Here is a 7,902-nt window from a genome sequence, read left to right on the forward strand (position 1 = left end):
AAGGATTTCACCAACATGTTTATCTAAAGTTTCATTATTAAGTTAATTGACTATACAAAAGAAAAATACAATAAAGTAAAAGCTGACAATAGTGGCTCATTTTGGCGGTAATCCTGAATTTAATTTTCGTTAAATGTTGAAAGTTCATCATTGTGTCAAAGCAACTGAAATCAGCGCCGAAGAGAGTATGAATTTAGATTTTCAGTCGTTGGTGACGTGTTGCGTTACCTCGTTGGTAGACCTGGCACTTGGTTTTGCAAGTGTTGAGCGTTGCTTGTGTCCATATTAGTTTCTTCGAATGACAGTGAATGAATACAGTGTTTTTTACAAATTGGGCCCGCGGTGGTGCTTCCCAGATCTTGCTTCGAAAAAATAAAATATTACAGTGAAGAACCATCTTTAAAATCAATATTTTACATTTTAATTGCCAGGAACCGAACCTGGAACAACAAGTATGGTAGGCGAACGCGTTACACTACATTACAATTGATTTAAACTTTTAGAATTTTAACCCGAGAGTAGCCATCAAGTCGAAAACATTCGACAAGCGTTTTGGTTCTTACACAGTTCTATTTCATCTATTTGAGGCAAAATTGATAAATTCTCTTGATATAATATTCAGTAAAAAAATAAAATAGTACGCGGATAAAAATAACGTTTATTAATGGATATTATACATTGCCAAGATGTCCTAAAATTAACCTCGTTCGCAGATGAATTTCTAAATATCTAACTAATTTGAACGATCAACGTGATGGTGAGTTGATTAATCACTAGTCATCTCAATATATTAGCGGTCTAAGTAAAGTCGCCAAATCCAGGTACAAGATATAAAAATGATATTTATATGTCCATAAGGTCGGGTTGAGTCCATAGCTCGGCAGATAGCAGCTTTTACGGCAGTTTTCATGAAAGGCATTAGTTCACCACGCCGTCAAAGTTTCAATTAAGAAGGAAATATACCCCTCCTAGGGATGCGGCGAGAAAATTGCGATACGGCCAATTTTACAAGGTGACAGGTGCTAAGTAGCGTCTGCGATGTCTACAACCTTTGGGGATTTAATTTTCTAATGAAATATCGCTCGTAATCTGTCAAACTTTCTTGCAAATTAGTGCTCCGAGATAACCTCTCTGCGGTTTCGCAAGAAAACATACTTTTGTATATTTCTATTCATGTGCTTTCGCAGAGCGCAATGCTAATACGGTTATTTTTGCATTGTTTCAGTGTGATTAGCCGACACTTTGTTTTGGTATGAAATTGTATTAACAAATATGTTCTTACGCATCGTTTTATCAAATCATCACATAATATATTCGCCCAAACCAATATTGAATCACCTGCTCACCTGCTCCATAAACGTGTAGTTTTCATTATGTTTTTGTGTGTTTTGTAATATAAATAATGTAGGTATACATAAATTAAAAGTAAACATAGAAATACATTTTATATTGACAGCACTAATTTTGTGATTATTCATAATAATGAATAAAACTTTGTTTTTAACTAGTTATTTTTTATTATTATTTATGTTTTATTTTTTTTATCTTAAATTACGCTTCCCAAGAAAAAAATACTTTTTAAATATATTTTTGAAAATTTATTATTATATTATTTTATAATTTATTTTTCGCATTACAATAGGTATACATTAGTTACAAATACACAAAAATTCCACAAAAGCTTGGCCTGTGTGTGGGTATACATTTTATTTTTGATTGAAATAAAGGCTTCTGTAAGAATACAATAGATATCAATAAGTTAAAAAATGAGTGGTGATATTAAAACGCATTTTTATTTTGTCTCTAAAAGTTAAAAAAAATAAAATAAAAGTACAATTTCTATTAATTAAAAGATGATTTATTAGCTCCATATTTGTAGCATAATATTGATATAATAAAATAGGATAGAATTAATTAGTTAAATAAACCTTGTAAAGCTTTGAAACCGGTCGGTAGAAAAAAAATAGTTGTTAAAAACAAAGTGGTTTTATTTATTTTATTGTAAACATTAATACTTGGTGTATAAAACTGTCTTTACGGTTTGTAATTTCTCTCTGTATATTTAGTCTGCTTTGTATTGTATATTCTCACATGTTAAAAAAGAAAAGAAGTAGTGTATTTTTAAATGCCTTCGGTACGGGTAATTTTCACATAACTTTCATATTTTTTTATGATGTGAAAAAAAAAAAAATTAACAATCATGACTGTTATTTTTTTTTGCTTATAAGGTTTTGCTGTCGTTATGTTCAATAAAAATATCAACAAGTCATTTCTTGAGATGAAAAACAGAATAACAAATGCGTTCTTATCAAACACGCCTAAACGTTTCTATCGCACCCCAGAAATAACAGAGGCACAACTAAAAAAACTCGTTTTTACAGAAGAGCAGTTACGTACACACACACCCGCGCCATCAATAAAGTAATATTTAAATTTATTTCAACAGAAAGGGAAAACATTTTTGAGAAGGGAATATGGAAGTCTAGGCATTTACAGGGCTTATGACATGCCATTGGCTGGTTTAAGTGTCCACTTTACACACTGTGTAACATTCACCATTCTGCCCATGTTTGAACATCCACATTTCCTCAACTCTTTCATCTGTTGACTTTTGTGAAGTAAAAGAGCTGAAACCTTTATCACGTGGGTGAGATTCATCCGGCTGAACCAAATCACCTACTAGGCAACGCCTGAAAACAATTTTCCAATTTTTATACTTCTTCTTATACCAGGTAGTTCATTCAACAATGTTTGAGTATGTCCAAATGCTTGCAGACTGGCTGGATTTTCTCCCTAGAGAGTTATTCATATTTGAATTTATTAAAAAAAATAAATTAAAATAAATAACTCCCTAGGGAGGAAATCCAGCCAGTCTGCAAGCATTTGGACATACTCAAACATTGTTAAAGTAATGTTTGTTCGCAAAAACGAAGACACAACTTAGAGTTCACTCCGTTGTGTCATTAAGTTTTAAAAAAAATAAAAATAATATGGGCATAATGATCGTTGGGTCACTATTATTTTTTTAGTTGGAATATTAAAATGCCTTAAGTATGTCATCGACATTTTTGCCTTTAGGGTCACATAAATATTTTTAAGAATTCAGCCGACGCGTGACGGTTGTGCGGATAGGAAATCGCACACGAGTAAGATGCTTAACAAAATGTCAATTTTGTATTTCGTATACTTTTTTTGTTGTTTTTTTATTGTTATTTGACGTTCAAAATATCTGTATTAATGTTTAGTGGTGTCAGTTAGTAAATAAACGAACACCTTCCAAATAAATTTAATATGGGGAAAATAAGTGAGATTGTAAACTTTGAATGACGTTTTAATACCTATAACTCAAAAGCATAAAAAATATATTTCCTGATAAAGAACAAAATTAATGTGACCTCTTTTTTGTAATTATTAAAGAACCAAAGAAGGTTATTTTTAATATTTGAATTTTTTGAAGGTTATTTTGTGTCCAGGAGGATGAAGAATACAGTTATGTGTGTGAAATATAATAAGAATCCTGGACGAGTGTTTTCGACTCGATGGCTTATTTTAGGTAAATACCCTTAAAAAGAAAATCGATTGGGTATAAATCGACCTAAAAGTGTAGTTGTTAGTGCGTTTGCCTACCATTTTTGAGGTCCCGAGTTCGATCCCAGGCACGGTCGATGTGAAGAAAATTTTCTAACGATGGTTTAACACAGTTGGTCTCGTGGTGTAGTGGCCAGCCCGTTTGCCTGCCATGTAAGAGGTCTCGGTTTCGATTTCGATGATTTTTTTATTTAATAAGAAGAATAAGACTGATCATCTTTACTTCATGTGACTAAAATGATCAAGATACACTCTGATTGGTATATAAATGCAGTGTCTTATGCACCATTAGGTGCAGAAAGGGGAAAATGACGAATGAATGATTAATACTGCAATATTTCTCTGTCCTTGGACCCTTCTATTTAACTAAAATGATCTAGATATGCTTCAAGTGCTAATGCAGTGCCGTTTGCATCACTGGTTGCGGATAATGATAAATTTAAACAGTTATTTTGTCACTAAATTGATTATTGAAATATTGTGAAAAAAAATATTTTCAGATTTTCAAGTTTTCCATTTCTAAAGAGCTTTTTCAGAGATTAGTTGTCTTCTCGTACAAAATAAGGTATTTTAAATAATGGGTAATTATTAGATAGCCAACAATAAAATTAAAAATACATAATTTTGGATTAATAAAAAGTATTACTTAGCAATGACAAGGGAAGAATAAGAATGAAAGGTAATTGGCCAGGAATAATATTGATAAATGCGGGTTTGTACTAAATAGATACTACTGGGTTACGCTTGAAAGGTTATAAAGTTATTGCTCATTTTAAAAATCTGTTCTTAGCCGCTTTATGGTCACCATATACAAAATAGCTTTAAAAAGAAATAAGAACATCAATCTGGCTTTTATATGAGGCTATATTTATTCGAACGATATACAAGGCTGTAAATCTTGAAAACCATCTTGCAAATCAATTTATTTGCAATATGAATGTGAGTGCGAGATTTTATCTGCTGCCGCTGTGTAGTGGTCTTAGCACAGGAAATTTTCACACGAAAATTATTTTTAAAGAGTTCTTAATTTCGTTCGTGGATCTTTTTTGTTCAAAAACAAATGGTAAAAAATGACGTTTGGTTGTGTTTTTTTATACTTATTTGTAAATCATATAATATTAGGAATTACATATCCAGGAGTTACTACAATCTGATTCGAAACTGAAATAATATTAACGTTTTTTTTTAAACGCACACATTACGAACAACAAAGAAACATTGCAAGTTTAATAGCTTTATAACTAAATATGTCACATCAATAAATAGGCCAACTAAGGGAGATAGGTCGTTAGCATGACATGCTTCGCAGACGATGCAACCAAAAAGAGCCGTCAGAAAATCGGGAATTTAAAAAAAAAATCACGTATTTTATTTATTTTTAAATGAAATAAATCATTAATTTGTGTTTAATATTAAAATTATTAACTAAGGTGTTTTGGTTGATTAGTACATAAATTGTGACATTTTTTTCAAATTTCTTAGTATTTAAATAAATTGCATGTGTTTTAAATAAATCGTCTTCAATTAAATTTTCAAAGTATTTTTCAAAATTTTGTGATTTTTAACAACGTGATTTATATATTTGTTTTATCTATAATTATAGCTATAACTTGAAAATAAATATAGCAATCTTGATTTCTTTGAAAACAAGTTGTCATTTTTCATGCTTTCTTTGAATTAAATTTAACAATAACAATATTTTATCCTATATCATTACCACTTACTCTAATTTTGATCTTACTCTTCCTTAATTTAGGTATTTTTGTATCTAGTGAAGGTGTTGGGAATTTTTTCTTGCTATTTTTACATGTCCAACACTTATTTTCTTTTATTTCGTATCGACAGTATGCACCTTTTTTTGCAAATACATGCCGTATTTTGGCACTAAGCTAAACAAAAATCATATGAGGTGGGTAAATGCAAAACCCCCACCGTGAATGATCACTGCTTTTGGAAAGACCAACAAAACCAGCAGCAAAACTACAATTTCAAGTTCAATGTGCAAATTGTGCGTGGTATAACGGGGAGCGAAAAGACTATTAATTTAAAGTTGAATGTGCGCATTGGACTTTAAAGGAATAGTCATTTGACTACTGGTTTCGTTGATCTTCCCATAAATAGTGGTCATGCACAGTGTCGGTTTTGCATTTAACCCCCTCATATGTCGATGGTAGTATAATCTTGTACCTTTACTACATACAATTTTTTGTCATGTGTAAAATGTGTACTGTCCTTAAATACCCACTGGGCGTATACATACATAATAAACAAACAAAAAAGTTTTGAGCATGTCCAAATGTTTGTAGACAGGCTGGATTTCCTTTCCAGAGAGTAATGTAGATCTAAATTTGTTAGAACAGAGAGGGAAAACATTTTTGAGAAGGAATTATGGAAGTCTGGGCATTAACAGGGCTAATGAGCTATCATTGGCTGGTTTAGATTGAAAAACTGTTTTTAGGCATTCCCTTTTAAGTAAAATGGTTTAATCGGTTGAATTTCACCCACATGGTAAATGATTTAGCTCTTTTGCTGTACTAAAAATAAATAAATATAAAATAAGTCAACAGATGGAAGAGTTGTGGGAATGTGGATGTTTAAACATGGGCAGAATGGTGAATGTTATACAGTGTGTAATATGGCCACTTTAACTATCCAACGGCAGGTCATAAGCCCTGTTAACGCCTAGACTTTCATATTTCCTTCACAAAAATGTTTTCTTTATCTGTTTCAACAAATTTTAATCTAAATGAATGTGACTTCACGTTACAAGTATTGCAAATGTTTTTTTGTAATCTTGCAGAATGTTTTTCATAACTCGAACGTTAATAAACACGAAAGTTTATACGAATGCTCGCAAACGTTTTCGTTCGTTTGAATCAGGTCATGGTAATGCTCCAGAGTAGACCTCGTGACGTAGAGATTCTTCCAGTGACGTCAGGTGGCGTTCCTGGTTATCTTTTATGTCCGTCGTTATATCTTTTTACCGCGCATTTAGGGCTGGGAATGTTGGTGTTCGGTATGAGGCTCTATTATAGCGTATACTGTATACGGACGGTAAAAGGTGCTACGGCCGGGAAGGATGCGTTCATTACGTTCAAATGGCGGTGGAGAGAGGGAAAATAGTAAAACGCGGTGTTGCTAGATTGAGAAAAATCACTGATAAAAAGTACTTGAAATTTAAAGCTTGTTTAGTCATTTGCACATTTTTAGACAAAATTAGTAAAACTATGTATTCTGCCCTAAAATATGTATTTTGCTATGTTTCCGCATTTTAGTGTTTGTACATAATACTTTCTATATTACAACTACCATCACGCCTTTCCCCGCAGAGGTAGGTTGAGAGGATGAACCACCACACACGTCTATCCTGAAATACATTCCTAGCTTCTCCCACATTCATATTTATTTTATTTATATATATATTTTTTATTATTTTTTTTATTATTTATTTGGATAACCAACAGCTATAATTATCTCATATTTATATAACAAAACAAATAACAAATAAGCCAATTACAGGTTTTCACAAGTAGCATCACAGTAAGTTAAAAAAGATTCTCGAACATAAAATAAATAGTAATTAAATGTAAATTTAAAAGAAAAGAAAAAAATACTACGAGTTATTTCGAAAGCAAACGCCGCACGTTATTAAGATTATTTTCAAATAAATCTATGTTAAATGATTTATTTATTACATTAAAATTATTTAAAGTTCGCCATAAATATGAATTTTGCCTATAATTAGATGAAACAAGAGGTATGTGAAGAAGAAGGTTATTTCTTAAAACTTTGGAAGGAACATTGATAGAAAGTTTGCAAAGTAGTTCAGAACAGTCAATTGAACCAGAGACAATTTTAAGTAAATATATTTGACACTTTATATACTTTCTTTTTATAGGCATTTTTTCTTAAGGCAATTTCTTCCTACTTACCCAAACCGTTCAGTTTGAGAAAATTATAAATACATGGACATATTGAATCTTACAATTTTATACCAAAATTAAAAACAAAGATAAACAAAATAAAAATATATAAAAAATAATTACCACTATACTATGAAGAGAAGAGAGGGGATGGGAAGGAAAGAAGAAGGATAAAGGAACAATTTAAATATTTAGATAGTCATATTTCAATCTTGACTTAAATGTAAATAAGGAAGGGGAGTCTCTAACATTAGTGGGTAGATTATTCCAGAGTCGAGCGGCTACTACTGTGAAAGAGGAGGCAAGAAAATTAGAGCGATGACAGGGTATTAAAAGGGTTCTCTCGTTACTAGAACGAATTCATACGTCTGGTTATATATGCCCTTTAGTT

The sequence above is a fragment of the Micrasema longulum genome, unplaced genomic scaffold (assembly GCF_059751315.1).
Source record: "Micrasema longulum isolate JH-2025_06_02 unplaced genomic scaffold, ASM5975131v1 h1tg001166l, whole genome shotgun sequence".
Lineage (NCBI taxonomy): Eukaryota > Metazoa > Arthropoda > Insecta > Trichoptera > Brachycentridae > Micrasema > Micrasema longulum.